General features: G+C 39.2%; 1 non-coding gene across 1 annotated transcript; it reads left to right on the top strand.

Annotated features, from left to right (window-relative positions):
• Positions 1 to 10,916: 10,916 nt before the first annotated feature.
• Positions 10,917 to 10,992, top strand: TRNAA-AGC (transfer RNA alanine (anticodon AGC)). The gene has a single exon. It is a non-coding gene; the product is annotated as a tRNA-Ala (tRNA).
• Positions 10,993 to 13,531: the final 2,539 nt, after the last annotated feature.

Here is a 13,531-nt window from a genome sequence, read left to right as displayed (position 1 = left end):
AAAAAATAAAATAAAAGAATAAATTTAAAAAATTTTAATCTAAGGAATTAATCAATCAATATATAAATATAATAATAAAAATTAAAAAGTGATCACCATAATTTTTAAGTAAAAATAAAATATATAAAAAACAAAATAGAAAAATATGATTAGCTAACATTAAAATAAAAAGTTTACTAATCAGTTTGATACATATTTTTTTCTCCAAAAATTGTATTATATTGTCTTTTAAAAAAATTTTTTCATTATGGTCTTATTATCTTTAAGTTTTCATATAATTTCCTGAAATCATCAAAATTATATATTATAAGTAGATTTAAAATTACAGCACTTACAATATAATTTTCTCTATAAAACAGTATTTTTATTTAAAAACACTTTCTAAAAGTTCTTATGTACTTGGAAAACTAGGTCCTATAAGTGCAAATATAGTGAGAAAGTTAAATGCTATTAAAGGGTATAAAACTACAAGGGGGAAAAAAGCTGCAAAAATAAAAAGTGGAGAGAAATAACAAATGTGTACACACTTAAAGAATGAGTTGTCTGCCTGACCTGTGGTGGCACAGTGGATAACACATCAACCTGCAATGCTGAGGTTGCTGGTTTGAAAACTCTGGCTTGCCTGATCATGGGAGTTGATGCTTCCTGCTCCTCCCTTATTCTCTCTCTGTCTCTCTCTTCCCCCCCCCTTGAGTTGTTTGACAATGGGGTACTGTGGACCAGTGGTCCCCAACCCCCGGGCCACGGACTGGAACTGGTCCATGGGCCATTTGGTACCGGTCCGCAGAGAAAGAATAAATAACTTACATTATTTCAGTTTTATTTATATTTAAGACTGAATGATGTTTTGTTTTTAAAAATGACCAGATTCCCTCTGTTACATCCGTCTAAGACTCACTCTTGACGCTTGTCTCGGTCACGTGATACATTTATCCGTCCCACCCTAAAGGCCGGTCTGTGAAAATATTTTCTGACATTAAACTGGTCCATGGCCCAAAAAAGATTGGGGACCACTGCTGTGGACAATAAAGAACAAACTTTGCATGTGAGAGTAGTGTCATGAGTATACAGGAACAATAATCCAGATAATCCAAATGTGACTTTGACAAGGACAGAGACCATGTCTGACTTTTCAGCTTTGTTCACCATGCCTGGCACATGTTCTGTAAATTTTTGTGAAATGAGTTCATGATTCAACCAATTAACCAAAGACAAAGAAATCTATTAGGCCAAATAGAAAGATTTTCACATATGCTTAGAATATCAGCATCAGTATTTCTTAAAGAGTAAAAGGAAAAACTTAAAATCGGAGCCTGATGGAAGTGCTCCTAGCCACAAATTATTACTACACAGAAATAACTCAGTCCATTCGAGATGGTTTAATGTCTTCAGAAGAGGACAATGTGTGAAAAGCAATACATGCTGATATACTGTTGCTGCTAAAGAGCTTCCTACCACATTAGAGGACAGGGTTACATGCCTCAGTGTTGTCTCGACCTAGAAAAATGATTGATTTTTTTAAATGCCTGTAAGAAAAAGTTGTTATTATGAATTACAGGACTGCTGGCTTACAAATGAGCAAAGAAAATCTAGTTTCCTCACAAGTCTTCATTACCTGATGGAAACGAGGAAGATATTAATTTTGCAGCTTAGTGCCTAAACATCTTCCAGTACAAAGGACTCTTCTGTTACTCTTATCCTTTTTGAATAAATGTTTAGTCATTCAAATTTCCTTCCCTCACCATCGAGAGGAAGATGGGTAAAAACTGGAGGGAAAGGAGGTGTGCGTGCCTTCATTGTGAAGAGGGACAGCAATCCAAGCACATAGTCCATGCCTTGTTCTCTGGCTTTTGGGTCCTTTGCTCTCCATGGTGCTCTCTCTAGTCAGCCTGGTCATTAGACCTCCAGGCAGCTGGCGTTGGCTTGTTTGCACATTTTGCTGACTCAGCCCTCCTTCAGCTTTCACTTACACTGTGAGTCTTTTATGAGGTCTGCCTTTGACTTCTGTTTGGTCTCTACCTCAACAAGTCTGCCTTCCTCTAGTCCTTCTGAAACATTCATTTGCCTCTAATACAATAAGCCCCTCTGTCAAGTTCACCAGTAAAACTCTTAAGTAAGAGGAGTTCTACTTCCTCCTGCGAACATGTCAGAATTTCTGGGTCCCTTCTTACATGCCAGTGTCCAAATCAGCAGAACTCCCAGTCACACTCATCTACCACTTCTGCACTAATGTGCACCACCGCTCTCCCCTGTCATTTTTTTTTTAATTCACACTCTGAAACAGTGTAGATTTCCAAAAAGGGAATGATTTAATATTTCTCTGCTTTTAATGTTCTCTGAAACTGAATAATACAATGGGCTCTCTGATATTTGAGGCTAAAGTCAGAAAACATATTTGATCTTCACTTCCCTTCCCGTGATCCTCTGGGAGAAGCAGGTGGCTTCCTATTCCTCTTCCTTTCTGGGTGCAATTTTGTCTACCTCTTACCCTACTTCTTCCAGAGAGTAAACATTTGTTTCAGTTTTAATATCAGAAAGTTATCTTTTCTTTAAAGTAAATATATATATATATATATATATATATGCTAACTGAAGATCTTCATAAAGAAATTGTTAAATTATTTGGAACTGAGAATTATAGAAGACAAAAATTTATTAGTTCAGTATCTTACCGGTGCTATCCTCACGTTTTCCAGTTTTAAAACTCAAGATACAAATCACACTCCTATTTAACACTAACCTGTTTGTCAAATAAGACAGGGCAAAGTTATTTGTGAGAAATACAGCAAACATCTACATTATTTAAAGTACTGTAAAAATGCAGGATTAAGAATTAATATATAGTATAAAGGATATTTATTGCTTAATATGAAACCACACAACTAAGAATTTAGCCATCTTCATCTTCTAATTAGCCTGCATAAATACCTTCAGTTGTGTCCTAGATAAACTCTTATTAGTTAACTATAAAGAAATGAAAGAGATTTTCAAACTGTGTTATAATGTATGTCAACTTTAACATTTGGACAGAGAAATGTATGTTCAGCAATAAATTACCACATTTTTAACTATTTACAAAATAAATCATTAGCAGCTCAAGGAAGAGGAATAAATTTTACTGTTACTGGGATAGCCTTATAGCACAGACGTGATAGACAGAGATGTTACCCGTCCTATGCGGGACAGAACAGGATGGCATGAGATTTCACCACACTGTTGAGAACACCACACAATTTAAAATTTACAACATGTTTGTTGTGGGAGTTTTCCATGAAAATTTTTGGACCATGGTTGATCGTATATAACTAAAACAAAAGCACCTAGGGAAACAAGACAACAGATAGGATGACTACTGTAATAATATTCATCAGGGTTGATGGAAAGACTACATGAGATGTCAGTGTTAAAAGCTTATCACAGTGACTCACATAGATACATCCTTTCTCTTTCCAAAGGCTACTTAGGTTGTATCATCTTTATTTATTCTCCTAGAGCTATAGTCTGTCCTCTGAATTCACTCCTTTTCTTTGACCGCATCGTGTAGCTCATTTGTTCTAGAACATATTTCTTTTTGTACCAGGATGAAGAAGAAGAACCAGAAGAACAATACAGGTGGGCTATGGAGAATCAGTAGGTCTATAATTAAAAAAGCTCTGTTCTAGAATTATACACAAGATATTACAATGTTTCTGTGATACATAACATGGCCACACACATAAGTTTTTATTTTATCTTATTTTATGGTTACTTTAAGGGTTAAAAAACTTACTCTATTAAACTATTTCAGATGAAAAATTTAACTTTATTTTGTCCTTTCCTTTGCATGTTTTATATGGAATCTGTTCATTTCTGTTTTTCCCATCTGGAGACTTGGTGAATTCAGCAAGTAAAATTGGTTTCTTGAACTGCCTTGTTCACATTTGGTTTAATCATATAAAAATGTCAGAAAGGATAGATTACTACATAAAAAGACCTAGAGACTTTAACGTAATAATAAATAATCAAATTAAAAATTTTTAAACTGCTCCATTTGGTGTTTATAACTCTTTACCCAGCCCCCAGAAAGATTCTCTTGTAAAATTACAGACAAATAAGACTTAAATTCATTGAACAAAATTCATCTTAATAAAAACCAAATCCAGTTGAAAACAAAGACCCAGGATCTGAGCCCAGATTAATAGCAACTCCTGCCATTGAGAATGCCACTCTCTTTGCCTCAAAGTGGTGGTTTTACCACCCACTATCTGGCCTGCTCCATACTAGTCTAACAAGCGCCCCCTAAAATTAAAAAAGAGGAGGGGGATATAAATGCACGTGTCATTGAATTCTATCATTTTTTTAGATTTATGTCACTTTTTTTATTATGATAGACATCAGTTCCTAAGAAATGTGTGTGGAGCAGGAGTGAGAGAAAGATGAAATATACTGTTAGAAAGTCTGGAAAGATGCACCATTAGCTGTTCACAGTGCTTATCTCTGAAGAGTGAGGTTACTAAAGGATCCTCATGTATTGTTTGCATTTTCCAAGAAAGATTACTCTTAAAGTTTTTCAAATAAAAGAATAACATCTCATGGTGTACACACAACAACCTACATTCAAGGGTCAGGATAATTCCTCCTTCAAGTTTGCCCCCTTCAGGAAGCAGAACCATCTTCAGCCCTTGACTTAGGTACAAAACACAGGATTCTTATTTCTTCTCCTTTCTCTACACAGTACTTTCAACAAGACCTGTTGACTCTACCCTCAGAACATACCCTGAATCTAAGTGGTTCTCACCTCCTTCACCAACAGCAGCCAGGTCCAAGCCATGTTCTCGTCTAATGTGGGCTCCTGTATGTGCCTGTTAACCCACTTTCTGCTCTGGTCTAGCTCTTCAGAGTCCATTTTTCATACTGCAGTCATAGGGCCCTCTTCAACATAGATCACTCATGTCAACCTCCTGCTTTAAAACCTGTTCACATTTACTAAGAACAAAATCAAGCCTCCTGATCACCATATGATCTGGCCCTTGTCTTTCTTTCTAATCTCTAAGGTGACCAACCATCCCCTTTTACGGAGGACAGTCCTTCTTTTGTAACTTCCATTTTCCCTTGAAAAGTGTCCTCCTACATGTCCTCCTTTTTGGTATTTGAAAACTAATCTGTAAATGTCCCTATTTGATCAATTCAGAGTTGATCCATTGCATGTGATGTGACGTGTTTATGTCTAAATGAGTACTTTTTTTATTACAATTAGTATTAAAAATTAATAGGCATGTAAGCATAATTACAATATAAAATATTACAAATGTTTTTATTATGCATTTATCATATTATAGTGTATTATTGTTGCAATGAATAAAATATGTCTTTTATTTACAATATTGTTTTCTTCTATTTATTTTTGTCTTCCTTTTCATTGTAAAAAAGTTGGTCACCTTATAATCTCACCTCTTACCACTCTCCTCCTTTTTCCTTCTGACCTACCTGTTGCTCATCAAACTTATCAAGCTCTTCCCAGTTGATACACTTGTATTGATTTGCTAAGGCTGCCAAAACAAAACACTACAGTCTGGTTGGCTTAAAAATAGAACTTTGTTTCCTTACAGTTCTGGAGGCTAAAGGTAGAAGACCAAAGTATCAGCAGGTTTGATTTCTTCTGAGGCCTCTCTCCTTGGCTTGCAGATTGTAAAGCCAGTAGCCAGGGCCACCATCATAGCAGCCTGGCCCATGCAGGTTCGCATTGGATTCGGACAGTCGGTAAAGAAACAACGGAGCCAAAAACTGATGGGCCAACATCTTTAATCCTAGCTTGCACCCGGCGGGCAAGTAAAAAACACACACCGGGCTCCAAAACCCACTCACATTCAGTGCTCACAAAGCTACTGACTTATCCGAGTTTCCTAGAATCAAAGGTTTTTAGCTCACCAGATTTATTCATCTCTGTTCCCCATCTCCTTCCTTCTCCCTGAACAAACTCTGCACTAACTGGCCTCTCACTCAACACTCCGCCATCTTGGCTGCTTATCTTGGCCTACTCCACTTGGCCTCCTTCTGCTCTCTGCTCTGTTCTCTCCTCTAATGATAATCTCAGGAACCAAGAGCTCAAGCTCCCGTTCTGCCCCTATTTTATAGTGTAGAAATCCAAACCTTTAATCCAATATACAAAATAGGGAAGTCTCTAATACAAAGTCACTTATCTGGGACATGATGGGATTGTACCACCCCACATCAAAAAGGGTGGGAAAGGCTTAATCCCAAAACCAAGCCCCAGGCTACAAGGATTCTGCCTGCCCACAGCCAGTCCCCAACACACATTAATATCACCTGGGCAACGGCCTCCATGTAGACAGCGTCATCTTTAACAAAGTGAGCATAATATATTTTATCTGCCCAGCACAGATGTTGCTTCTCCCTATGTCTTCATATGGCTGGCTGTTCATATGGCCAGTAGCCACGGCTACCATCCCAGCTGCCTGGCCCATGCAGGTTCACATTGGATTCGGACAGATGGTAAAGAAACAACGGAGCCAAGAACTGGTGGGCCATTACGTTTAATCCTAGCTCGTACCCAGCAGGCAAGAAAATGCACACAGTGAAAAAACACTTCCTTTTCCATTCAGGGCTCCAAAAGCCACTGACTCATCTGAGTTTTCCTAGAATCAAAGGCCCCATCAGCCTTATTCACCTCTGTTCCCTCTCTCCTTCTCTCTGTACAAACTCTGCATAAACTTGCTCTCCTTCAGCACTCCACCATCTTGGCTGCCTCTCCTCTACAATGCTGATGCAATATTTGAGAAAGCAAGAGCCCTGGTCTGCTTCATTTTATAGTGTAGAAAATTAAAGACTTTAAGCCAATATACAAATAAAGAAGTCTTTGATGCAAAGCCACTTATCTGAGGCATAAATGGGATTCCTCATAAGAGTGCACCACCCCACATTATGCAACAGTCAAGGGTGTGGGGAAAAGCTCAGTTTTGAGATCTTAGTATTAGAAGGATATTGAAAAGATCTTAGTATTAAAAGGATACTAAGCCTTAGGCTATAAGGACCTTGCTAGCTTACAGCCTGTCTCCCACACCCAATGCAAACTATAAGGAGCAAACATATATATCATATTTACTAACTTATTTGACTAACACTATGTCTGTGTCCAAATCCCCTCTTCTTATAAGGACGCCAGTCATATTGGATTAAAGACCACCTCTTTTACCTCATTTTTCTTAATTATCTTTTTAAAAGATCTATCTCAAAATAGAGTCACATTTTGAAATGCTGAGTGTTAAGACCTCTGTATATGAATTGGGAGGGAACAAAATTTAGTCTATAACAATGCTCTTTCCTCTGCCTAAAATATTCTTTCCCCAGAACTTTTATAGTTCATTGTAAAGCCAGAAGCCACGGCCACTATCACAACAGCCCGGCCCATGCAGGTTCACATTGAATTCAGACAGTCGGTAAAGAAACAACAGAGCCACAAACTGGTGGGCCATAGTCTTTAATTTTAGCTTGCACCCGGCATGCAAGTAAAAAATACACACTGGGCTCCAAAAGCCACTCACATTCAGTGCTCACAAAGCTACTGACTTATCCGAGTTTCCTAGAATCAAAGGTTTCTAGCTCACCAGCCTTATTCTTCTCAGTTCCCCATCTCCTTCCTTATCCCAGAGACAAACTCTACACAAACTGGCATCTCACTCAGCACTCCACCATCTTGGCTGCTTCTCCTGGCCTCCTCCACATGGCCTCCTTCTTTGCTCTCCTCTGCTCTCTCTTCTAATGATAATCTCAGGAACCAAGAGAGCAAGCTCCCGCTCCATCCCCATTTTATAGTGTAGAAATCCAAACCCTTAATCCAATATACAAAATAGGGAAGTCTCTAATACAAAGTCACTTCTCTGAGGCATGATTGGATTGTACCGCCCCACATCAAAAAGGGTGGGAAAGGCTTAATCCCAAAACCAAGCCCCAGGCTACAGGGATTCTGCCTGCCCAGAGACACACATTAATATCACCTGGGCAACGGCCTCCACATGGGCAGCGCCACTTTAACAAAGTGAGCATAATACATTTTATCTGCCCAACATTCATTCTTTTATATTATTCAGTTCTCTGCACAAATGTCATCTTCTCAGACAGGCTTGTCCTCTACAGCATTTACAACAGTGTGCTGTGCAGGAGGCACAGTACAGAGATGCAATTTCTCTAGGATGGTGTAAAGCCAGTAACCAGGGCCAGGGCAACCATCACAGCCGCCGCCCGGCCCATGCAGGTTCGCATTGGATTCGGACAGTCGGTAAAGAAACAATGGAGCCAAAAACTGATGAGCCATAGTCTTTAATTCTAGCTTGCACCCGGCGGGCAAGTAAAAATACACGCTGGGCTCCAAAACCCAGTCACATTCAGTGCTCACAAAGCTACTGACTTATCCGAGTTTCCTAGAATCAAAGGTTTCTAGCTCACCAGACTTATTCACCTCTGTTCCCCATCTCCTTCCTTATCCCAGATAGAAACTCTCCACAAACTGGCATCTCACTCAGCACTCCACCATCTTGGCTGCTTTTCCTAGCCTCCTCCACGTGGCCTCCTTCCGCTGCTGGCTCTACTCTCTCCTCTGCTGAAAATCTCAGGAACCAAGAGCCCCAGCTCTCGTTCTGCCCCCATTTTATAGTATAGCTTCACAACCCTTAATCCAATATACAAAATAGGGAAGTCTCTAATACAAAGTCACTTTCTGAGGCATGATTGGATTGTACCACCCCACATCAAAAAGGGTGGGAAAGGCTTAATCCCAAAACCAAGCCCCAGGCTACAAGGATTCTCAACACACATTAATATCACCTGGGTGATGGCCTCCTCGTGGGCAATGTAATCTTTAACAAAGTGAGCATAATACATTTTATCTGGCCAACAGATGGATTCTAGGGGAAAGTTTATTATGATTAATAACAATTAAAAAATAATCAAGGCAAAATTAAAAGGGGATTGAATTTATGTAACCTAAAGTAGAATAAAAAGAAAGAATCAACTCAACAATAAGCTACACAACATCACCAGATGGAGACACATCAGCCTGGGCTCTAGTGTTAAAGCAATAGACTAAAAAAAGAGAATTATGAGCATGTACATATCTTACCAAACCCTGAACACATCACAAGACTGGGAAGCTACCCAAGAGCTCACCTATAAGGAAGAGTTCTCTAGAGCTTCAGGGGTTACCTATTTTAGGGGAAATTTTTGTCTGGAGACTATTACAGAAGAGCCTTTTGTGCATAGCCTCTAGAAACAAAGGAAGTTCACCATATTCCAGAATAATTAACTATGCTGGCAGTCAAGTGATAAGAATGTCCTCCCTGGCTTCAGGGGAAACTGCAGCAGGAGGTTCTATCCTGTCCTGAGTAAATGACTCAGTCATTCCTGTAACCACTTTTTGTGACCCTTATGGTTCATGTTCACCTGAGTTCAAATTTGTATTTTTTATATACTATCCCTCCACAAACAGCACATATGCCCTCTACATTCTAATCATGACCTTGCTTTTGTTTTCTTCATAATACCTCAATAACTTCATAGCCCTTTATAACTTGTATTTTAATTTTCATTTTTTTATCCTCACTTCCAGAACACATGTGCACATATAAATTAATGCTTTAAGAAGGTAGAAATTTTTATCTACATTATTTATTGCTATAAGCCCAGTGTGTATAATTGTACTGGGGACATACTCTCAGGTCAGCAAATACTTACTTAAGAAATCAATAAATGAATTAATATTTTGAGAATTTTGTAAAGAAAAATTCATGAGGTCCTTCTAATAGTATAAAGAGGCTGGGTAAAATATTAACAATCCTTTATATAGACCGTGCACAAAAATGAGCATGGGACATGTTATTACTGGCCATTCTCCTTAAAATTAATGTTTGTTGTTGGCTATTTAACGACAAATTTAACAGCCTATGTTTTATTATGATTGCTATCACTATTAACTACTGAAATAGATCAAGTTGTTTTCAACCAAGGACAATTTTATCTCCCCAGAGGACATCTGGCAACATCTGATATATTTTTGGTTGTCACAACTGGGGTAGGCCTGCTACTGACATTTAAGTAGGTAGGGGTCAGGTGTCCTGTTAAGCAATATATAATTCAACAGACAGCTTCCCACAACAAAAAAGTTTTTTACCTGAAATGTTAATAAAGCTGTGGTTAAAAAAACTCTGCCCTAAAAAAATTTAAATTAGAATAATATTCTTTGATTAATTCACCCCTAATTTACTCATATGTGTTTTTTAGCATAAATAATGGGCTCTATATAATAAAATATTAAAATATCTGTTGGGCAGATAAAGTGTATTATGCTCACTTTGTTGAGGATGGCGCTGCCCACAAGGAGGCCGTCGCCCAGGTGATATTAATGTGTGTTGGGGGCAGGCTGTGGGCAGGCAGGATCCTTGTAGCCTGGGGCTTGGTTTTGGGATTAAGCCTTTCCCACCCTTTTTTATATGAGGTGGTACAATCCTATCATGCCTCAGAAAGTGACTTTGTATTAGAGACTTCCCTATTTTGTATATTGGATTAAAGGTTTGGATTTCTACATTATAAAATAGGGGCAGAGCGGGAGCTTGCTCTCTTGGTTCCTGAGATTATCATTAGAGGAGAGAGCAGAGCAGAGAGCAGAAAGAGGCCATGTGGCCAGGAGAAGCAGCCAAGATGGCGGAGTGCTGAGTGAGAAGAGAGTTAGTGCAGAGTTTGTACAGGGAGAAGGAAGGAGATGGGGAACAGAGGTGAATAAGTCTGGTGAGCTAGAAACCTTTGATTCTAGGAAACTCGGATAAGTCAGTAGCTTTGTGAGCACTGAATGTGAGTGGGTTTTGGAACCCAGTGTATGTTTTTACTTGCCCGCTGGGTGCAAGCTAAAATTAAAGATGACAGCCCAGGCCCTGGCCGGTTGGCTCAGCGGTAGAGCGTCGGCCTAGCGTGCGGAAGACCCGGGTTCGATTCCCGGCCAGGGCACACAGGAGAAGCGCCCATTTGCTTCTCCACCCCTCCGCCGCACTTTCCTCTCTGTCTCTCTCTTCCCCTCCCGCAGCCAAGGCTCCATTGGAGCAAAGATGGCCCGGGCGCTGGGGATGGCTCTGTGGCCTCTGCCCCAGGCGCTAGAGTGGCTCTGGTCGCAATATGGCGACGCCCAGGATGGGCAGAGCATCGCCCCCTGGTGGGCAGAGCGTCGCCCCCTGGTGGGCGTGCCGGGTGGATCCCGGTCGGGCGCATGCGGGAGTCTGTCTGACTGTCTCTCCCCGTTTCCAGCTTCAGAAAAATGAAAAAAAAAAAAAGAAAAATAAAGATGACAGCCCATCAGTACTTGGCTTCGTTGTTTCTTTACCGACTGTCCGAATCCAATGCGAACCTGCATGGGCCAGGCTGCTTTGATGGTGGCCTTGGCTGCTGGCTTTACAATATCTTTTTTAAAATGCCCTATCCTGGCCCAGCCCAGTTGGCTCAGTGGTAGAGCACTGGCCGGGCATGTGGATGTCCCAGGTCCGATTCCTGGTCAGGGCACACAGGGAAAGCAACCATCTGCCTCTCTACTCCTCTCCCTCCCCCCTTCTGTTTCTCTCTCTCTCTCTCTCTCCCTCTCACAGCCATGGCTCAATTGATTTGAATGCATCAGCCCCTGGCCCTGAGGATGCTTCTCCTCAGGTGCTAAGAATGGCTCAGTCATGAGCATGGCCCCAGATGGGCAGAGCATCAGCCCCAGATGGGGGTTGTCCATTGGATCCCAGTTGGGGTACATGTAGGAGTCTGTCTCTCTATCTCTTCTCCTCTCACTAAGAAAAGAAGAAAAAAAATGTCTTATTCCTAGCCATCTCTAGTCCAAACTGCAAATTAATGGACTTTGTCTTAGGAAGCTTTTCCACTTTTACCCTTCTGCCTCACTCCCCCTTTGATACCCTTTTATTCTTATCAGTGTGATTCTTTAAATGCTAGAATATCCCCATGCAAGCTCATTTCCAGAGTTGTCACTAGATACCATACCATCCTTACCTAGGCTAAGCTCTGGATTAGCCATAACTATGTCAGCTCAAAAATGCTAGCATCCTGGAACTAACCATGAAAAAAATTTAGCAGAAAAAAAATGTAGAGTTCTGCATTTAAGTTTTATTGACCAAATTTCATCAGAATCAGGAAGATGACTTAACAAAGTTCATGGTCAGGGATATTTTACTTACCCCCAAGCTCAATGTGAATCAGGACTGAATAAAAGCTTGATGCCCCAATCCAAGAACGTAAATGGTCAACCATACTTGAGCTGGTAAGCAATACCTAAAATATACAAGAAAGTGTTGGGAAGCCACAATCATTACATGAGCATCAGTTTCTAGGGGTACACTGAGGAATCACTATATTCAGAGGAACTGCTAAAATGGCTGGGCATCTCAAAGTTATGCTTTCCATGGAAAAACTAAAGAAACTTGAAATGCTGGTGCAACAGAAGAGAACGCTTAGAATAGACAGGATAACAATCTCTAAATATTTGTGTGATGACTACCAAAAATAAAAATAAAATAAAAGGAACAAACTCCTCTTACTTTAGAGGGAAGAACTAATACTATTAAGTTGAAATTATAAGGATGGGGTGGCAGACATGCTCAATATGAAAGAATTTTATGACATCTTGGTAAAAAGTGCTGCTTCACAGATAATGTGTTTCTTATTACTGGAAATATGCAAGCAGAGACCACAAGACTGCTTCTCAGAGACACTACAGAAAGGATTCCTATTTTGGGTATAACGTTAGACTAGAAAGTTCTACTTGCCCTTCCAATTCTGGGATTCCATGACTCTAACCATTCTTTTATTAAAAGCAAAATATTTAACTATTCTTTACAAAAGAAAATGTATTTGAAATAAATTTTTCTCCTTACTCTCAATAGCTTTTAGAAATCTTGAAAGAAATATATTATCTTTCAAACACTAGGTTACATAATTAAATAAGTACCCTAATTTGAAGTTATAATAAAAAATTATAGTTTATGTCACCTTTTTCTTACATATGATCATAGGTTACTTTAGGTATAGAGTAAGAATACATATCAGTTTTAGCAGCACAGTCCTGTCCTATTTATCTTTTTTGATTTTTATTTAAATGTTCCCTAGATATACATTTTTCAAGTAGGTATAAAGATTTTCTGTAAGTTAAACTTTTCATTTATGAGTCATTAGGGAATAATGAAAAAAGCTATTTATTAGATACCAAGAGATAGCTTGTTAGCTTTAGTTTGTTTCCAGTGCTATAACATTTTGAGTTGACTTCTATAATAGCATTCTGGCCACTAACTGTGTCTTCTAGCCAATTAATAAGTCCCTGGATCTCATTTTTCTCATCCTTAAAATTAGAATTTGTACTATATTATCACTGAGATTTCTCTTATCTTTTATTTTGTATTATTTTATTACTTGACATCATAGGTGAAGTTACTACTAAAACTACCGATGTAAGTCTAGAAGACTTCAAGGAGTTATAAAAAGGGGTGAGGCCAGGAAATCAAAA

Source organism: Saccopteryx leptura, chromosome 1 (genome assembly GCF_036850995.1).
Source record: "Saccopteryx leptura isolate mSacLep1 chromosome 1, mSacLep1_pri_phased_curated, whole genome shotgun sequence".
Classification (NCBI taxonomy): Eukaryota; Metazoa; Chordata; class Mammalia; order Chiroptera; family Emballonuridae; genus Saccopteryx; species Saccopteryx leptura.
Note: the sequence above shows the minus strand (reverse complement) of the source record. Positions and strands in the feature narration are given on the sequence as shown.